Raw genomic sequence first — 20,291 nt, 5'->3', positions numbered from 1 at the left:
AGCGTCAAGCAACGCAGCGTTCGGCGCGACAACGAAATGCGCGCCTCAGCAAGCGACGCGCGCCTGAGCCTTCTAAGGTAACACCGCGTTCACTAGAGGCGCTTTTGTACCGCTTTGAAGCATCGAACTCGTGGCTCAGTGGTAACGTCTCCGTCTCACACTCCGGAGACCCTGGTTCGATTCCCACCCAGCCCATCTTGGAAGTTGCTTTTTATTTATGAAGTGCCTGCCGTGATTTATCGCTCACGGCCAACGCCGCGGACGCCGACACCGACGCCGACGCCGACGACACCGGCTTTTCTGCGACACGAGCTCCTTAACGCTATCGCGTTAAAAATGCGCCCGCGGAGAACGCGCGGCTCCCCCGGCGCGTGTGGCTGTTCGAGGAGCGGGACGCGTTCCTCCTGCACGCCGACGGCGGCGAGCGGAGTCGCACGTACGCGTGCTGTATCAAGTGTTGGTGCGACCCCCGGGAGTGGCTCGAACTTCGCGCTGCAGGCCGTGTGACTTACGCACTGCCTCTCGTTCCGGGGCAGTGCGGCTCTGTGGAGATCTGCGGCTCGCAAACTGTGTCGGAGTTGTTGAGCGGACCGGAACGTGTGCGGCGCACGGAGAAGCTGGATTAGATGTGAGTACGACGCGGATAATCCGATCCGCTCCGCTTCCCGTATGCGAACGCTTGGGTTGTTAAATTTGTTGTAGGGGTACTGGCGCGTGCTGTCGGAATTGTGTACAAACTCCCGCCACACTCTTGTTCCCGCACAAGAGGATAGATAGCACTCGGCAAGTGTTGAGGTCGGGAAGCACTTGTAAATATATTTTACTTTGGTGCTGCCCGTGAGAGGCCGTGCCCGCGGCGTCATCGGCGTTATCGTGACGTCATGAAACCGAGCGAAATTTGATGTCGTCGTGTATCAATAAGGGAACTACGTGATGACGTGGTATATCAGGGACAGAATGCTTTCGTTTCACCGACGTGCATGGAATGCATTTCAGCCCAGAAGCCGGCTTGTAATAGGAATCGAGCAGATTTGACTGGATTGGCCCCGCCCTGCGACGTCTAGAATAGGTTCTGTGTGGTTGACGGGTGACAGACGCTGTGCCATTGTCGATGCGCAGTACACCAAAATTGCGTTTTTTTTCTGGTATCCGATCTTTCCAATTCTTCACCTTTCTATTAAGAATATGCTTGACACAGTCTAGCATACATAGCGAATCGAAGGCTACCCTCGTGCAATAAACTCAAGGGTTATCCGGACATCCAACAGGCTGTAGGAACTGCCCATACACCAGAGGCGTGAAATAAATGAAATCGCGAGAAGGCGCAGAATTAAATCGCGAGCTCATCGGCGTGCTTCATCAAAAAAACTCAATCACGCGGAGGTAATTGGCGACAGGCAAGGACAGGACTACGGAAGACCGGCACAAGACGCGGTTATCTATAGATATCGATTTGAAACCCTGCACAGTAGTCTAAAATTAGTAAGGTTCTTCCAGTAAGTTCGTGCGCGACATATTCGATTTTTCCGTAATGGTTTCATGGTTGGTTCTTCTACTTCCTTGCCGTGAAGCATTACACTTGACGCAGCTGATCACACCGCAGACGCGCATTTGAGTCTTCGCTCGTTTGGCAGGTCGACTATATAAAGAACTTGGCACCCTCGAAATTACCTAGAAAAGTCCCGAAATAACGCCGCCGTCTCCTTGAAATTCGTGTTAAAACTTCTCAACAAGTAATCAGAATCGGGTTATTGAATTCACGCCAGTACATATACTCAAGCAGGAATTGCGAGGAATCGTTGTTTACTTCTTTTTCTGGTGACTACCAATGTTTCCTCTGTCCTTCTTTCGTGATCGCTTGTGACTCCGCGTTTTTTCGTTTGCCCATGAAGATACTGTATCAGGTCACCTTGGAACCCATCTTATCTTCCACTCGAAGACAGTAGCCCCCCCCCCCCTCCCCCGAGCTTGTTTCTATGGGCATCTTTTCCCATATTTCCAACCGCACTGTAGTATGCAGCCGCTGGTTTTAGCGGTATACTATATATTTCGCCACGTTTTTTACTCCAACACGCGTCGGTGTTAATTAAGACCGATCGGGAACGGCAGGCCGCATCCGACTGCGAATGGGAAACGTGCTCGAACTCGGACATGAAAAAAATGTGCATGAAAAGAAAGGAAGCGATGCAGGTTAACTACGTATAACTACGGCTTGGGAACAGTCAAGGGAAAGTGGTAATTACCGGGTGCTGCTAGGTAGTAAATGACATTGCTCCGCTTTACCCTTATAAAAATGAACGTTAACATTCTTTAGAACTCCTACCAACTTTCTATTTACTTTATTGACAGTCTATTAACATTCACATTCTAGTAACATTTGTTCATACACAGTCAAAAGACTTCCTTCTTACTTTTGTATAAAGAAGATTTTCAATACACCGTTAACAGACTTTGTTCTTACTTTTCTATAAAGAATATTTTCAATACACGGTTAACAGACTTTCTTCTTACTTTTGTATAAAGAATGTTTTAAATACACCGTTAAAAGACTTCCTACTTACTTTTGTATAAAGAATATTTTCAATACACTGTTAACAGACTTTCTTCTTACTTTTGTATAAAGAATGTTTTAAATACACCGTTAAAAGACCTCCTTCTTACTTTTGTATAAAGAATATTTTCAATGCACTGTTAACAGACTTTCTTCTTACTTTTGTATAAAGAATGTTTTAAATACACCGTTAATAGACTTCCTTCTTACTTTTGTATAAAGAATATATTTAATACACCGTAAAAGACTTCCTTCTTACTTTTGCACATAGAATATCTTAAGGTCCCCATCAACATGTATTTTTCTAACTTTTATCTCTATAACCACTTCAGTACTGCGTCAGAAGGCTTGTTACTTTTGTCTAAAGAATGTTGTACTATACATCATCGAACTATATTTTTTTTGTTTGAAGGACATGTATCCTCAGTACATCCACAGCTCGTACTGTTTGCCAAAAAATATTTAGAATGGGAAGTAACCTCAGAGTTTTTGATAAATTTTTCTAACACACATTAATGCCGATATATGACATACTCAGGAGTCAAGCTCTTTGTTTTAAATCATAGTCCCAATCCAAGTCGGTAGCCAATTGTTGACGGAGTGCTCCTAAAATGTTTAAAGAAATATGTTCGTAAATTGTTAGAACTAATCTTTTAGAGGATCTACTGGACTACGTGAGCGTGCGGTGACGTCAGCACACTCCGAGAAAATTTGCTCGCGCTACACCACCTGACCGGTGTGATAGCGGACTACTGTGCAGGCCGCGCACCAGTTGCAGAGCTTTATTCCGACCTTGGGGCTGGTTAATTAAAGGCCGATTTACGCTTGAGCCGTGACGCGTGCGGTCGTGCAGAAAACTGTACATTTCGCCCACTGGTTCACAGATTTTGGCATACACTGGGCTCGCACATGCAGTGTAAACCGAAATGTGTGTACCAGTCTACGAAATGTGCAAATTTTCACCCGACCACATGCGTGCGGGCAAGCGGGTGGTGTGGTGTAAGGCTCGAGCGTAAATTTGCCCTTACCACGCACTGCTATTGCAATGCCACCAATTAGCTTTGCAACGAGATATTTAGGTCAGTGCATTCTGCGATATAAATAGTACGCCCTAAGCTGGAACGTGTCAGCATAGTAGCGTCACGATATTTGTTAAAAAGAAGAAAAAGAGCCGAAACTCAGGGTAACACGGCGCTGGAACGTTGCCGCTCAAATGTCCAAAAGGCTGCAAAATACAACTACTGCTGAGTGAGCGCAGGTATTGACCTGAGATGCGCACAGGTCGAATAGAAAGAAAAGCTGAACTCTGTGCAAGCAACACTTTTCTGTGAAAAAATAATTAAATTACCCTTACAGTATAAAAAATGTAGCTTTCTACGCGTTCCTATTCGCACGCTTTCGTCCCTGCCTCCTACCGACGGCTTCTGCATATTAAAGAAAATAGGACCTTGCATCAAAGTGAAGGCAAAGTAACTATGTCAACTGATGTGCTTTATGGCGATGGTAGCTTGCTGTGTGTGAAAACAGATCGAAAAGAAATAATTATGCACTCTTAACATTCAGTGATCTTGCTTCACAACACGGCGACCAAATTTTGAGCTCCGACAAGGGGTCATCATGACATCCGTAATAGTGGCATTCCGTATACCAACAGCCAGGATATCAAAGGCCATGCTTTTGCCGTGCTTCGGGCGTCTGAAAACTGCTAACGTCATAGCCGCTACGCTTCGGACATGTATTTGACTATAAAAATAGTACTACAATCTGCTTCACCGCTGGGCGCCAGGGAGCAATGTTTTGTCTTTGAAAGCAGCAAGTGCTAAAGGATGCTCTTGCGCAAAATAGAATAACCACATAATTTACCTAATATGATTTTATTGTTCTATGTTTATTACATTTCGAGAAAAAAGTCGGTTTTCAGAAGAATAATTGTCTCGAAAGATAAAATTATACAGCCCCTAAATGCCCAACAAAATTGAGCCGGTTGCCTTCTCAGTTTTTTTTTTTTTTAACCTCGTCCATGAGGTACATTCCTCCCTCTAAGTGCAGTTCCCAGAAAGGGGTGCGTACACAAAGGCCGGCCACAGCTGTCACCAAGAGGCGAGGAATGTCTAGGTGTGAGTCAACCATCGCAAGGTAGCGGGCGAGGGGGGGGGGGCATGTTTCGGCTTAAAGAGGGGCTTTAGTTCCGCGGCGGTCCAGGCGAAGCAGGTGGATGGAAAGAATGTCACATGCCTCCCCGCGCATGCGCACAAATTTGACAGTTGGCCCAGTCGAGGCAAAGCGGGAGACCATCGCAATCGCCATCAGTTCCTTTGCGACGCCGGCATGGTACGGTCGGAGCGATGTAGGTGTTTCGTGGCGTATTGTAGCAGCAATCTAGCTATTTTTGCTCCTATTTATGCTTATGGTGTGTTGTGGCTAGTGGCTAATTCATCGATGCAAGCCAACCAGCAAGGTGTTTGCGAAGCCCACGGTGCTTTCTTCGTTCCGTGATGTGAGCGTTTCTGGAACTTCTCTGCCAGCTGCGATGCAGTGTCGTGTGAAGTGATTTAATATTGGCAAAGTCCGTGTTTTAAACTGCACAAATAGCGAACAGCTGTTCCTCAAGACTGCTATGCGCCGAAGTTCTCTCTATCTCCAAATTATAATAAAAGGTATGTTCTTTTCCATCATTCTTCGTAAAGATATTATTTTGATGTTATTTTATTTCAGTTTCTAATGCCGCATTTTGGCAGGTTATTATAGCGCGAACTGCAACGACGTGAAATGTTTTAAGAACAATTTTCTTACCTTCTTCAGCTGCCCCGCGTCATGGGGTTCGCTTGAAGTTGCTATAAACACGAAGCGTACAAATACTTCGTTTTCACAGCGTTCGCAATGACCTAAAGTCTGGTAAATATTGTCTGATCATGAACTCATTCTTTGCTCTTTCCTACTCTGGCTGCACAGGATGACAAACAGTAAAATATTGAGCGTATAGCTTCACGGTTCACAATTACATATTTTTCAGCGAACCGGTTCACAATGACATAGGTTGCACTGGATAGACAAGTGCGAATGTGAAAGAAAATCATTCGCACCTGTTTAACCACTGCAACCTATGTCATTGTGAACCGGTATTTTTTGAAACTCATATTTTGTTTTCGAGTAAAAATAAACGAACACGTCAAATTACAGAAGCGTTCCATATAATAAGGCGTGCTTAAAAATGCATCAGTCAGCCATTGGTTGCTATCACTGACAAAGCATTTGTATTCTTGAATACTGCTTCAAGCTCTGTCGTCTGTTTATATAAATATGGACGACACGTTTTGCACATGCTCGGTGCAGCTAGCTGGCTCTGTTACGTTCACTCCTTCCAAAAATAACCAGCTTTGAGTAAGCGCTCGCGTGTCCACCTTCTCTGCGTCCGTGTCTATTGTGCGTGCTACAAATTTCACGATGAATAAACCATGTAATTAACTTTTTCAGTGAGTAACTCATTTATGCAGGTAATTGGTAGAGAAACCCATTTTGTACACTTTTCTAATTTTAATAACACGTACACCCAACGCACAACGACAACGCAGCAAAGGATATGCATTGAATAATGTGCCCCATCCTTGCCATCTCCTCTGCAAGTAAACAGCGATGACGGTCACAATTTCAGCATTCATGTGAACCTTAAAAAGCTGTTCTATGTATGTGATATGCTAACCTGAACATGATGTTAACACTGACAATCTTGTTTCTGTGCAGGGTTGGTTCATTCTGCAAGCATTCTGAGACATCAGCTTGCATAATCGATGCTTGCTAGAGATTATGCGACAGCTGCCATGCAGTAATCAACTAAGTCATTATTCATTTATTTTTTTAAATTTCTCTACTACTTCTCTCACAATTCTGTGTAAATATTTTCGTGTGAATAAACTTCTTTCAGTGCAAACTTGCATTTGTTTTCCATTTACGAGCACCTTCTAGGTTGCATACTGCCTTTTACCAACATGTTCACACATACTGACAAATGTTTACACTATGCTACTAGGTCGTATGTGGGACAAATCTTACTAATAGTAAGGCGTCAATAGCAAGTACATAAGCACATGTGAGTAAAATATTGCCAGAGTGTTACTAAAGAGCCTAAAGACTTGTGTTGGTTGACGGTTAGTAGAATGTTTACAGACCATCTATGAACATGCTTCAGTTGAAGGACGGTAGCCAGTTCTTGATATGATCCAATTCTTGATAGGATGTTACTAGGGTGTATAAAGACAAATGTTAATAGGTGATTGGTAGGAAGTTGGCAGAACGTTTACAAACATTGTTCAATTGGAACAATGTTAATAGGGCATATTAAGAAAGCTTGTTAATAGGGGATTGGTAGGAAGTCAACAGAAAATATATGAACATTTCTCTTTTGAAAGAATGTTACTAGGGTGTATAAAGACAAATGTTTATAGGAAATTGGTAGGAAGTTTAAAGACATCCTATGAACATGTTTCTATTGAAAGTTGGTGGCCAATTGTTTCTAGGGTGTTACTAGAGCGTTGTTAGGATGTATAAAGACAGCTGGTAGGATTTCAATTGACTGTTGGTAGGTTCTAGTAACAAAAGTCTATAGACTGTCTAAAAAATGTTGCTAGAAATTTTTATAAGGGTATTGCTCGCCTGAAATTAAGTGGAGCACAGGGGGCACCGTGAGACGAGCTTTTGTCGCTGCATTAAAAATTTAACATTGACAATCAAATGTGCAATCTGTGCCTGCGCTTCCGACAACCCGCATTGAATATTGTGTTTGAACCTCGAAGTATGTAAAAAAAGTCATCTGTTCATTTTTTTTTTTTTTATCCGGCCGTGCAGAAAGACTATTTCTGGACACCAAATAATGAACTTTACCGATCTAACCTAAACAATAATACGCTGGGCTCGATCCATAATCGCGACGCTAGATTTATTTTGTCTACGTAGATCACTCCGGCATTAGAATTGAATTTCTGGACTGTCTTTGCAAAGTATATTCGTCGTGTTTCGCATTTCGCCCAAACAGTGTGGTACTGCCACGCGAACGCACTTTATCGTTCCAGCGGTGCTGCTTGTATTCATTGCTGGCGAATAGAATGACCTTCCCAACCACACCGCTCTTATCACCAAAGAAAAAGACGTGCGCAGGTTGCACTAGCGGTGCAAGGCGCCATCAACAGCGGAGCCTGTTATCACCCAGCTCTTCTTACGTGGCTTGCCAAGTTGTTTGTGGGTTATGCGACGTTATGCTAGGTTTTGCTCAGTTGTCGCCGCGAGCTTGACGCTGGCAGTTTTCGAGCAGTCGCAGGCCGGGATCGCTTTCTCGGCGACAGCGAGCGTTCAGGCGCCGACTCTCGCGTTCCCTGGACTGAAACTCTGGATCCTCGACTCGGCGTCGCCTCTTCTCGTTCTCGGCGTCGCTTCTTCTTTGGCAGTGCGGCCATTTTCTTTCTCTATGGTGCGGCGCTCTACCTGGTAAGCTGCTTCTTCGGTCCTCCCACGGCAGCAGCAGCACGTACTCACGGAGCAGAGGAGGCGAGAGGTGCGTCTCCGCGTTGGCTGTTCCGAGCGTTTACTCGTCTGTGACGTCACCACTCCGCCCTACGCGCGTGGGGTGCGAGGAAGTTACGTGGTTCGGTGCTCTCGCAGGCGGTTGCTAGGCAACGCGACGTGGCGCACAGCTGGGCCATAGTCTGAGAGAGAGAGAGAGAGAGAGAGAGAGAGAGAGAGAGAGAGAGAGATTTATAGAAAGGCAGAGAAATCGGTGCTATAACTTGCTCTGGCCTGCTACTCTACATCGGGGAGGGAAAGGAAAGGGCAATAATCTAGTGAGTTTTCTGGTAACGCTCCACGGCGGAACTAAAATCTTAAACAGCTTCGCTGTTAAAATGCCCGCTTCAATAGTATTAAAGATGCGGACGCTTGAAGTCACGCATACTTCACATTCACTCCAATCCTGCCATTACTTCTATATGTAACCTCATGTAACGTCCCCAAACAAGGGATCTTGGAGGTATTGTCTATCAATCACTTAAGTATTCAACCTGTCCATAACAAGACTGGCTGCTGTGAACGAACTAAATAAGGTAATATAAGCACTGCCACGATGAACCATTTCAACAGCGTCACTGCAGAACCGTAGGGATGAAAACACAAACAAACAAACGAGAATCAGAAAAGGCGATTCTGCAATTAAGCCAGGCAGTCGTCAATATTTCGAGTTTCCACAACATTGCTTTCAATTCCGTTATTATATTTTTATGTCGCGGCTACGGCGTCCCGGTGCTTTTCGCGGTCGAGTGCAGGTGCGAAAGTCGTCTAAACCGCCCACACAACGAAGAGATGCCGCCCAGTGCCGAAGAAGGAAGAAGTACAGGCGGCAGGCCTGCTCACCGTGCCTCTGTGCCCTACAGTTCATATGGCATAGCATAGAGGCGCGATATGGATCATGGAATCTGAGATGGCCGCGCAGACCCGCGCTGACAATCTCGGAGGCCACGATGTGTTGCTTCCCTCCCCCGGTAGATGTAGGCGCGTTCCACGCGGGGGCGTTTCTCGCGGTTCTTTTTTTTTTCCAGGGTCGGGTCGAGGGCGTCCCCGGGTCAGACTAGGAACGGTGCTTGCAGGCGTCATCACGCGCCGTCTCACGATACCCCGTCGGACCGCGCACCCTCGTAGTGGCCGGGGTTATGCCTCTCTTCTTCACGTGTTCTTCCTGTCGCCGTTGGCACGGCGTGAGCCCGGTGACCCGAAACGCCCCCGAGATCTCGCTGTCGGTCTGTTTTATCCGCGCCCTTTCGCTGGCGTTGAACAGTCAGGAAACCAGCCGAGTTGTGGCGTGGACTGATCCGTTGTCGCGCGAGGAAGATCATCAATAACGCTCTCCCGAATCTCGAAAGATCTATACCGCCTGTCGCGTGCTACTTGCAAATTAGTTGACGTCACTTCAGCGTCGTTTCGCTCCGACCTTTATTTACCATTCCCGAATGAATCTGCGATCGGTATGCGCGTGCGTGCCGAAGTGACAGACATGGTCGCGCTGATTCAATTAACTTTACAGGAATGGCAAGGTGCACGAACACAAACATGCGCCGTGAATACCCCGAGAACTTCTTTAAGGGAACGGTTCAAGCGAAAAGAGAGTTACTTGGAGTAATTAAGCCACGTCGTCATTTTGCGTGCTTAAATATAGTCGTGGGCAAACGCAGAATGAGGAACACGAGTGTTCGCATTGTTTCTTTTCCCCCGTTTGGTCGTTTTAGACATGCGCGGATCGTAATTATATTCAACCGATGACTGTGCAATGAGTGATCGCAGCCATTATTGTCGTGGTCTGATAAACGGATTTCCCGACGTGAAATCAGCGTTGCGGTGGTGTGTCTCTGCAAACTTAGCCGTATTTGTGGAGGGATTTTCGGCGCTTGAATGCAAACTGGATGTTCCGTTTCACACTGAACCCTCTCCCCCCTCCCGTCGTCCCTCTCTTGTGTACAGGCTTGGTTTTAAGTATAATACCTCTTAAGTATGCGGAACTGACTAGCTATATATAACGAGTCTGTTTTGATCTCATGCGCTTCGCATCAAGTACGCCTTTCAAGCCTATCGTAATGCGCATCTATACCGCGGCGGGTATGGTTATCGCAGTCACCAACCATATTGTACATAGCTCCTCATGTAAAGCGCCGGCAATGATATAGTAGTTAACATGTTGCCCCCTCCCCCCTTTTTTGTCGTGAACGAGAACAATCGTGTAACACAAACATTTCTAATGCCTTCTGGTTGGACAAAGCGTCACACAATGTCGCTGCCAGCGTTGGTATACTACAGTCTACGTTTCGGTTTGCGGGGCATTCCGTAAAGGACGTACACGGACAAGCGAAAAATATCGGGGAGTATTAGCCTCCGCACAAACAACTCATCACAGTTTACGCAGGAATGAAACACTGGTTACACACACGTACGTAACAACGCTGCTAGCGCCTTCATGTGACACTGACGTCACGCTCGAGCACACAGACGAATAATTACAGCGGTCATGTTCGAATTAACTGCTGGTCATAATGTCGTGCCATAAACAATTATTATGCCGTGTACTAGATCTCTTCTTTGTTCATATTCGAAGAGATCAATGACGCAACACAGACAGTTTTCTAAAGCGTTGCGCTTCACGTATAAGCGTCACAATTAAGGTCACGCTACCGACGCTGTTGCAGCCGTATTGACGTATCTGTTATTCCGCACTGTTCAGCTAAAACTGTTTGTTTTCGCCGACGATTTCGCGAACTCCGTGGGCTTTGCGTTTACAAGGGCGGTGACGTAGCAAAGCCGGAAATATTCGTTATCTCATCTGGCCCTTGCGCCAATAAACTCTACAAATCAATCAATATTCGTTATCTGCCCAAAGTTCCGAGAGAACTCCATACGTGTGTAGATCTTTAAAAAAAAAAAAAAATCGCACACTTGTGCGCATAATCGAAGCGGTGTTTTCCATCACCGCAAGGCCCCGGTGGTCGTTGCTCCTTGATGCAAACGGCGACTTGGGGCGCAGCCAAGAAATGATCTTGCTCATGCCACGCCGACAGTGTGCAATTCCGCGAAGAGCTTTTTCCGGTATACGCGGCGTCCCTCTTGCTTCCGCTTTTGGCGACTCCCTTCACACGGCTTCAGATCGGGCCGCAGAGTGGTGCCAACTTTCGTCCGTGAAAATTAGTTAGCTAGCGCAGGTCACTGTTCGCGCCATTCCTTTTTATCTCCGCAGCGCGCGTAAATACCGCACGTATTCGTACCTAACGTATCGTAACGTAGCGTATCTAACGTATAACGTATCGTAATGATGTCGGAGACAGAATTCGGGGGTTCGTTTCGAATCAAGAATTGCGCAATTGGGTTAGAGGCGTTTAGTATGGCCCTTGATGATAATTAATGAGCGAGCCCGAACGGATCGCTGAAATATGTGCGTCAGATAAACCTGAGCGTTGTCGTCGCACCTTTCGCAACATGGCTAAAAATAAGTAAATTGGTGGCGAACTGTATAGTGGGGTGAATCGGAAACAACCCTGCTAGCTGGCCTCGCAACCGTCTCCAAAGTAGCGCACTTGAAATACAACGTATACACACGAAAGCGTGGGGACTGCACATTTTGCGCGGAGCAAACTTCAAGCAAGCCATCACCTGGCTTCCACGAAGGTGACGACGACGGTGAGTGAGCTTTCGATTCGTGTCGTGCGAAACCACCGAGGTTGTCTGCGAGACCGTTTATAGATCTTTATAAGCGGTGGTCTGCGACTTGCGTGGCGTATAGGGTAGAGAGAGCGCCTTACTTTCGTTGATATTCCGGTCGGTACTTCATTTTTTTTTTTTTTATATTTTTCCTCTAAACAGGACGCCGACGGATAGGTGTTAGCACATTGTACGCGCGTTTCTTTCCTCCACGTCGGCGGCCCGCCGTAGCGTGTGAGTCAGGCCCGTAGCAAGAGAGCGGCCACCTCGAGGAGGCGCATAGCTCACTGGGCGCTTCGATGACAGGCGGCTCACGTGCCCACCCCGCCGCAGCGCGTGGTTGACCCTGGGCGTCCTGCGTACGTGACGTCATGCCGCCGCCTTTAACACCTCCCCTTCCTTCTCCGCCGTCACCGGCGGCTAGACGGCGTGGTGCGGATTTGGCGAAATGCCTGCCGTTGCTGCTGCCGTTGCTACTGCTAGCATCTTGTCGAGGGGGGGCGCCAGCCTGCGTCGGCCGAAGAATAAATGAAAGAGGGGGGCAGGTGGAAAGACAATGCGACGAACTTTCGCAGCCTTTCTTTATTTTTCGCCCGCACGTTCCCCTCCGTAACGGGAAGGCACGAGGGAGAGGGTAGGGAAGAGGAGAGAAAGGGGAACGAGCCGCGCCGCGGGCGTCGATTCCGAGACGGGACGTCCCGCTGGCGGATCTGGCGTTTGTTGCGTGCGCTGTCGTCTCGCGCCTCTCACTCCGGCCGCTGGCTATGCGCGCGCGCGCTCGCACTTTCGCTGTGTGATTCCTTGGCCGGCCGCGCTTGGAAGATTCTTAGGCCAGGACGGAAAAGCGTACGCCGCCCTTCACCGCACTTTTTCTTTTTTTCGTTAAAACTTTTTTTTTCTTTCCGTCATCCGTTCGTCTTGGATGTCCCGCGCCGCCGCCGGTGGCGGCGTCGGATATGTGGAAAGACCTTTCTTATTCCGTTTAAAGGGGATGACGTCGCACTCGGAGAGGGCGTGCGAGTTGTTTCTCCGGCGCCTTCGCGGGGCGCTGGGCACCGACTCGCGAGGAGTCCGAGGCGCTTCCTGGCAGTTCGCGTCGCGCGTTAATGCAGTGGCTGTGATTTCGTGCTCGCGACCGAGGCAGCTACTGCGGACGTTTGACTTGCTTGCTGCCCATGGATTGGATTTGACGATATAAAAGTGAGTACTCTAGATCAGTCGCCATAGCTTGGCCGTGAAACGCAGCGCGTTTGATTTGAGTTCGGAAAGTTGTGGCAAGATTCACCCTGCGTTGTCTTATCATGAGTTCCCTTGCCTCCCCCCCCCCCACCTCTCGCTCTCGTGTGTGTCTGTTTAGTCGTAGCCGACGATTTGAGAAGATCTTGTGTTCATTGCCGACGATTTCAGTTTTGCGCTTAGACCGGACTGTACGATGCAACTTCTGCCGGCTAAACCGCACGTGTGCCTCGTTTTACGCTCTGTCGTGATAACATCGGTGCAGACTGAACAAGCTTTTCACGCGATTTAACTAAATCCGGGCGTCGATCGACGATCGCCAATCTCGCTAACTCCCTGCCTCAGCCCTAACGCTGCCACGGAGCCGAAACTCGGCTGCAAGTAACGACATACCTTACGGGGCTTCCCTGACAGTGCTGGACCTCGCGTCCGCTGTATATCACTCAACAATGCGTTCTTCCTCTCTCTCTCTCTCTCTCTCTCTCTCTCTCTCTCTCTCTCTCTCTCTTTTTCGTTTCGGGCACGCGACCGCCCATCACGAGATTAACATGTTTTCGGTATAACCCCCCCCCCTCCCCCTTTTCCCCGAGAACCTCCTTACTCGTAAAGGCACGCGCATTGACCCCTTTGTTTGACATCGCCCCGCTAATCACATCACCACGCGCGCGGCATCCACGAAGGCGCGGGCTCGCTTGCAAAAACCGTACTCAAAGAGCGGCGATGAGCTGCGCTTGTACTCTTCCACGAAGCCTTTCGCTCCGGCGTGCCGCCGACGCCAGTGAAACGAGGCGATCGCCTCCCCCCGCTCGCGCCGTTCCGAAAGCACCGACCGACACGGCGATTTGTTCCAGGTACGGCTGCTATTACCCGGGGCGCGCAACCTTGCGTCTCTTCCATCCGTTCGCTGCGTACCCCCCCTCCCCCCCCCCTTGTTTCCACGCTGGACATTCCTTCCGAGAAAGCCGAGGGGGGGGGGGAAAGAAAAATTTCGGTGTTCGCTGTTTAGCATGCGAGACCCATCCACTCCTCCCCTTACCTGTAAACGCGGCATCGGCTTGTTTCACTCGCGCACGAAATCTGTCGCCCTTTCCGTTTCTTCCCCGATACACCTTCGCAGCATCCGAAAAACCGAAACGCCTTTTCCTTTATTTTTTTCTACGTGGCCGCAGCGTCGCTCAGACGGTCACGTGAGCCCGTGCACCGCCAACATCGTCTGTCATTAAAGCGCACTAATACCCGGCCATCGATGGCTATAGCTCTCCTGACTCGCTTTCTCGTCCGTTAACCTCTGGATTGCTTTTTCGTTTCCTTTTCTTTTTCTCTCTACTGATTTACCGTGTCTCTCGGCAAGCGACCGTGGATCTCGCTTCCTCGTCCTGTGGGAAGGCGTAGGAATCGCCGAACCTGCGAGCGGTGGTTTGGTCATGCCGTGGTCCTTGTTTTGTTTCTGCCGGCGGAACCCCTTTTATTTCGACTCGCGACCCTTAGTACCTACATCTACGGCTTTCTCCCTTTCACTCAACATTGGCTTCCCCCACCCCCCTTCTGCTTTGCCCTTTCCGGATCGTCTGAATGCGTTTGGCTTCGGTCAAACGCCGTTCATCTCATTTGCTGTTTTGCTTTTCGTGCTTGTCTATTTCGATTGTTTGCAGAAGCCCCGCCAGCATGCACGCACAACAGCCACACGCGGTGTCTCGCGGTCCCCGCCCAGTCAGATGCTGGCGTCCCCCCCCCCCCCCCTTCTAACCCCCTTTCCGACCATTCCCGCTGTATTAAGAGAGTGTGTGTGTGTGTGTTGGGGGAGGGTAGGAAGGAGGAGGAGGGGATCGACGGCGGCTCCCCCCCCCCCTTTCGTCTCGTAATGCATCAGCACCTCCCGGCGGCGCTCGGTTCGTTGTTCCTTTAAACCGATGGGATTCCCCCGTTCCTGGTCTCATCTCGCGCGGCGTCCCGTCTGAGAAAGAAAGCCTCGCCGTCTCGACTCGGACCGCGCGCTCCGTCTGCCGCGGCCTCCGCCGTCTGTGTTTGGGCTGGGCCCGCCTTTGAAACTCAGTGTCTCCTGCTGTTGCTGCTGGTCTGCTATTGCTGGTGGCGCGGTCTCTCGCTCTCTCTCTCTCTCTCTCTCTCTCTCTCTCTCTCTCTCTCTCTCTCTCTCTCGTTGATGATCGACGTCGCCGCTCGGCTATTCCGCGGCCCCGAGACGGAACCGACAGCTGTGCCAAGTTTCGCGGGTGCGTCTAGTGTGTGTGATGTGCCCTGGAGTACCCTGCGAAGTGGCGGTTTTCGTTCGACAGTGGTTCTTCAGGTACGTCTTTGACGGGCGCGTGATTACTCCGGCGTCTGAAATTTCTCTCTGGAGCACCGTAGGGTGAGTTGATACTGTTGCTGTCGTCGCAGGCCGCCGTCGAGATGCACCAAGCCGTCTTTGAAACAAAGTTCTTGCTTGTGTTCAGGCCCACTTCTTATTTCCTAACTGAACGTAAGCGACGACTTGAATATGACGTCGGTGGCCGTGAGCTTCGATTCCGTTTTCGGGGGCGTCCAGTGCGCGATATCTGTTCCTGTCGCTCTCCTCGTATTGGCTTTTCTTTCTTTCTTTCTGGTGTTGGGCTGCTGAGCACGAGGTCGCGGGATCGGATCCCGGCCACGGCGGCCGCATTTCGATGGGGGCGAAATGCGAAAACACCCGTGTGCTTAGATTTAGGTGCACGTTAAAGAACCCCAGGTGGTCAAAATTTCCGGAGTACTCCACTACGGCGTGCCTCATAATCCGAAAGTGGTTTTGGCACGTAAAACCCCAAATATTATTATTATTATTATTCTTTCTTTCTTTCCTTTTTTTTTTACGTGCAATCAGCACCGTTTCGCATATTCTGGACAGCAGTCGTCAGCGTTTCATCCACAGCGGCGTATGAGGGGTTATAAATCTGTGGCCGGCTGTATCTCGCTTTTTTTTTTGTTGTTGTTGTTGTTGTTGTTTATCCCCCTTGTCGCGTTGGCTTCGTCGATGGTACGTGCAGTATAACTAGCATTCCATCCGTTGCGCGGTCCGCCGCGTATATTGTCGACGCCGAACGGACGTCATATTTAATGTTCTTACGGCGACACAAATCAGCCTATCGCACCAGGACTCGCATCGACCGTTTACAAGGGTGTGCACTTCTATAACCGGCGCCAATAGTGGCGAAACGATGAGCACGCGCAGCTGCGTGCATAGCAGAGAAACCGGGCCTGTGTAGCCTTATAGTATAGTCGATCGACGATGCCGTTACGCGACGCTTCAGCGGCGGGGTAGCGTAGTTCGCAGCGCTGCATATGCACCGATTACCACCGGGTTGTTAGTGTTCATGACCCACAGATATGCAAAAAGAAACAAATAACGAATAAGGCAGGGTTGGGGAGGTCGTAACGGTGCCTCCACTGCGGAACCGTACATATGGGCTATGCAGAAAGACCCGTATTGTGAGCAACTCAGTGCGGCCTTGCCGCTTCCTTTTACCATTCTCGTTTCGCTGTGGCTGCGACGCGTTCGCGTGCGATTGATCCTCGCGCTTCGAGTGTAGGCGCCACCAACGCGCGGGCGCCCATTTCCCGGTTGCGACGTTTGTACACTGCGCGCCCCGTGTATAGGGTTATTATACGCGCATGGCGACGTCCTTAATTGCGCTAGAATGCATTATGGTGTCGTATGTTCAGCGGCGAGGGCGTTTCCCGCGCGGTGCCGAAACGTCGCCGCACTTGCGTCCTTTTTTGCACGATTGTGTGTGCGTCACTGAGTACGTGTCCTTTCTTTCTTTCCTCGTTTTTTTTTTCTTTTCGTTTTCCAGCGCCTGTGTGTATGTGTGGCAGTAATGTTCGCGAGCCTCGCGGAAGAGTACCCCGGGCCGCTTGTTCATTTCATTTTTTTTTTATTATTTGTGTCTTTTTGCTCACTTCATTATTTTTTTTTTTTTTCGTGCGGTATAAGCCGATTTGCTTACAACGTGCGACCGGCGACGAAATGATCCTTTGCCGGAACCTTTTCAACGTGCCGACCGACGCACTTTGTCGATTCGCCGCCGTTGGAGTGCGTACGCGAAGCGGTGACGTGTGCCGGTTCTTAATATATTTCCGCGTCACCGTGCCCATAACGCTACACAGGCGCCGGGGTGACGCAAATCAATAACGTCCCTTTGGGTGTCGCGTTGCGGCAGCCCCGAAAAGAGGTTGGGTGTTCGCAAAAAGGGAAACACGGTCACGCGCTTAGCAGTAATGACCCTGCATCCGTTTGGTGGCTGCGGCCTATTTCTTGCGTCCTGCACAATACGGTAAGCGTCCCGGGGTGGTCTCAGGTGACGGCACTTAATGGAACGAGCGTTTGTGGCGTTTTTCCAATCGGTGCGCGTATACCGTATATCCGTATGGCCCCATGCGTGCGAATCGCCTAATTGACAGGCTGTCGCACTTTGTATTGTGCCTGTGTGTAAAATTATCCTAGGGATTTTGACCCCGTGTACCGTTATTCGGCAGCGCGATGACTGCTGAGGCTTTATGCGTCTCAAGAAACTTGCTCAGTCCAATAGAAACTCTCTAAACGCTTTTCTGTGAAGTGTGTAGATTGATCATATGCAGTTCGTACATTTGTCTTTTTTTTTTCTTTTCGAATGATACTTGTATACTATGTTCGCATATGTTGTGTTGTTGCAGTTTATTCGTTCCTATGCGCTTAATTGTCTGGTAGTTCGCCGTGCACTCGCCTGCCTTGGGACCTTCCTTCTATGTAAATTATGTCTAATTACGTCTAAGAAATTCTGAACCGCGGGTCTGTGTACAATGTGCAGGAGGCCAAGGGGACTGTTAGACTTCTTGGATAATGGCTTTCGCTCATAAACTTTATAGTCGTACACTACGTAGCATAAAGGCCAGGATTAAAGACGGCCGTGTTGTACAGAAGTCTTTGCGGGACGTTTATGGTAAAAGAAATTCGATTTTAGAAGTGATCTTGCCACTGTGCGCGCGCTTCGTGTGTGGGCCCGCGCTGTCGGGCGCGGAATTTTCGGTGCCGCCTAATCCGCGAGGCGCCTTCGGAATCGCGACGTCGTTGCGGATTCTTTTGCGTCGCCACTGCTGACCCTTGCGCCGGTTGTGTGGTCCCACATCAGCACGAGCTGCCGTGTGAGGCGCTTGAGTTCCCGCGTGCGTTCTGCTCGATCGGGCATTCCTTTTGCCCCGGCGTAGCCCATAAGCTTTCGATTTTGGATTACGTGTTTCGTTCCTCTTCTTTGCCTTCATTGCTCCTGCCGTGCTCGCCTAGTCGCACCCTTGCATATATACGGACTTTCTAGAACATAACAAGAAGTGCAGAGGAGTGCTTGCAGGAAAGCCCCCATAGTGTGACCTAAAGCTGGCCTTTGCATGCCTCCTGTCGAACGTGTTCGTGGCACGTGCAGCACGGCCGAGATTTGCATCTCGATTGTCTCGCAGCTGAAGCTTGCGGCACTTCGTTGCTATGGTAACTTAAGTCGTAGCTCATACATACGCGTAATTTTTTTTTTTTTAACATGGAACGGGTGCGGGGAGCTTTGTTGCTTGTTTCGTTTTCCGTTTTTGGTACGGCATGTGCATTTTCGCATGGCGTATATATTTACAGACGGAAGAGCCGAAGGAACCGTAAAAGCTATCGCTGCAAAGAAAAAAAAAAGAATGCAGCTCGGTGGCAAGCATCTTCCGTGACTTGCATGGAACGCAGGTGCGTGAGGACTTTAGGTCGGGAGAGCAGTCTCGTGACGTTTTGTTTCGCGTCCCAATGTTATAACCCGAATCATTTTCCTGCTCTGAGCTTCAGCCCCCCCCGCGCCTCAACCCGCACTTTATTTAGACTGGGACTGCTGTCTCACTCTTAAGAAAGGCGGTGCGTGGCATTGACCGTCACTTCCCGAAGCGTTCGCCTGTTCGTCGCCGAACCGTTTGAACTCGCGAACCCGGACACCCAGACGCCCAGATCGGCGACGCACGTGCGAAATGCGGTGACCTTTCTCTCTCTCTTTCCTTTATTTGTTATTATTATTCCTTCCTTTCGGCGAAAGGTGGTGGTCGAGGCCAGGCGCATAAAACCACCTCTGGTATTGGCTGGCGAAGTTCGCTCAGTCGCAGTTCGAGCACAATTGAGGTCGCCGCAACCGTGCACCAACGGCAAAGCTGTTGTTGCAAGGACCGTTACGGGGAAAATGGAAAATGTCTTGGCGCTTAGAGAAGCGACGATAGGACTGTGTACGCGAGGCCGTGATTGCACTTTAAATAAGCCAGCCAGGGGTTTTGACTCCTGCAGGCGGTCAGCCGTTCTGTGACATTTAGACTGTGACCGTTTCGCCGGTTACGAATGGGCGGCTAGAGATTGAGACCTGTGCCAGAGGAGATAGCGGCTGCATAGTAACGGTCAGGATTTGGATGACTATTCTGAGAGCCGCAAAGACGACGTCGATGATCGTTCCTTTTTTCGTATTAAAGTAAAAAATTAAATTATGGGGTTTTACGTGCCAAAACCACTTCCTGATTATGAGGCACGCCGTAGTGGGGGGACTCCGGAAATTTCGACCACCTGGGGTTCTTTAACTTGCACCTAAATCTAGGTACACGGCGTATTAAAGTAGGTCGCGGTCCTGCACCCGGACCCTTTGACACCAAATGATTGTGTAAAGACCCCGGCCTTCTTTTTTTTTTCTTTCTTTCTAATGAACGATATTTATAGAGACCTTTATGTCAGTACTACAATACACCGGCCTATATCGCCTGTCATGTGTTTATCTTTGCCTAACTTATTGTGCTCCCCCCACCCTTCAGGCTTTTCAACCGTATGGAATGTTAAGCCCTGGCTTTATAGTATAAGGTGGACATTTCTAAATTCTGGGGTTCTGCGTGTTAGAACCACGATATGATTAGGAGGCACGCTTATTGGGGGATGCCGCATAAATTTTTACCACCTGGGGTTCTTTAACGCGCGCGCAATGTGCTGTGCACGGACGTTTTTGAAGTTGGCCCCCTGTCGAAATGCGGCCGCCGCGAAGGTGGACATTTCTATAGCCCTTACTGCATGTGCTGCACATGACAATTGGAAGCGGCTGTAAGAAATCTCCTTTGATATGTACATCTATGTTGCATACAATCTAATCTTTACGCACACCTTTTATATGTGCACATGATAAATCCTTGATATGTATCTTTGTAATTGTCACTTGTAATGTAGCAGTATTCCGGCGTGTCGCATTTATGAAGGCATCTGTGACGCTAGTCCCGCTCCTCTTCG

At 49.1% G+C, this 20,291-nt stretch overlaps 1 protein-coding gene across 13 annotated transcripts in view; it reads left to right on the top strand.

The window, feature by feature from the left end:
• Window positions 1-20,291, top strand: part of LOC142560352 (uncharacterized) — a 262,537-nt gene that overhangs the window by 216,180 nt on the left and 26,066 nt on the right. The window contains exon 1 of one of the 13 annotated variants that reach the window (XM_075672396.1): window positions 537-628. The exons of 9 other annotated variants lie outside the window; for them this stretch is intronic. The gene's annotated coding sequence lies outside the window, so the exon portion shown is untranslated. Of the gene's footprint in view, window positions 1-536; window positions 629-12,680; window positions 12,974-15,164; window positions 15,378-20,291 lie in introns of those variants that run through there. 3 more of the 13 variants (XM_075672387.1, XM_075672395.1, XM_075672392.1) reach the window with 3 other exon arrangements.

The sequence above is a fragment of the Dermacentor variabilis genome, chromosome 10 (assembly GCF_050947875.1).
Source record: "Dermacentor variabilis isolate Ectoservices chromosome 10, ASM5094787v1, whole genome shotgun sequence".
In the NCBI taxonomy this organism is placed as follows: Eukaryota; Metazoa; Arthropoda; class Arachnida; order Ixodida; family Ixodidae; genus Dermacentor; species Dermacentor variabilis.
This window is presented reverse-complemented; position numbering and strand designations above follow the sequence as displayed.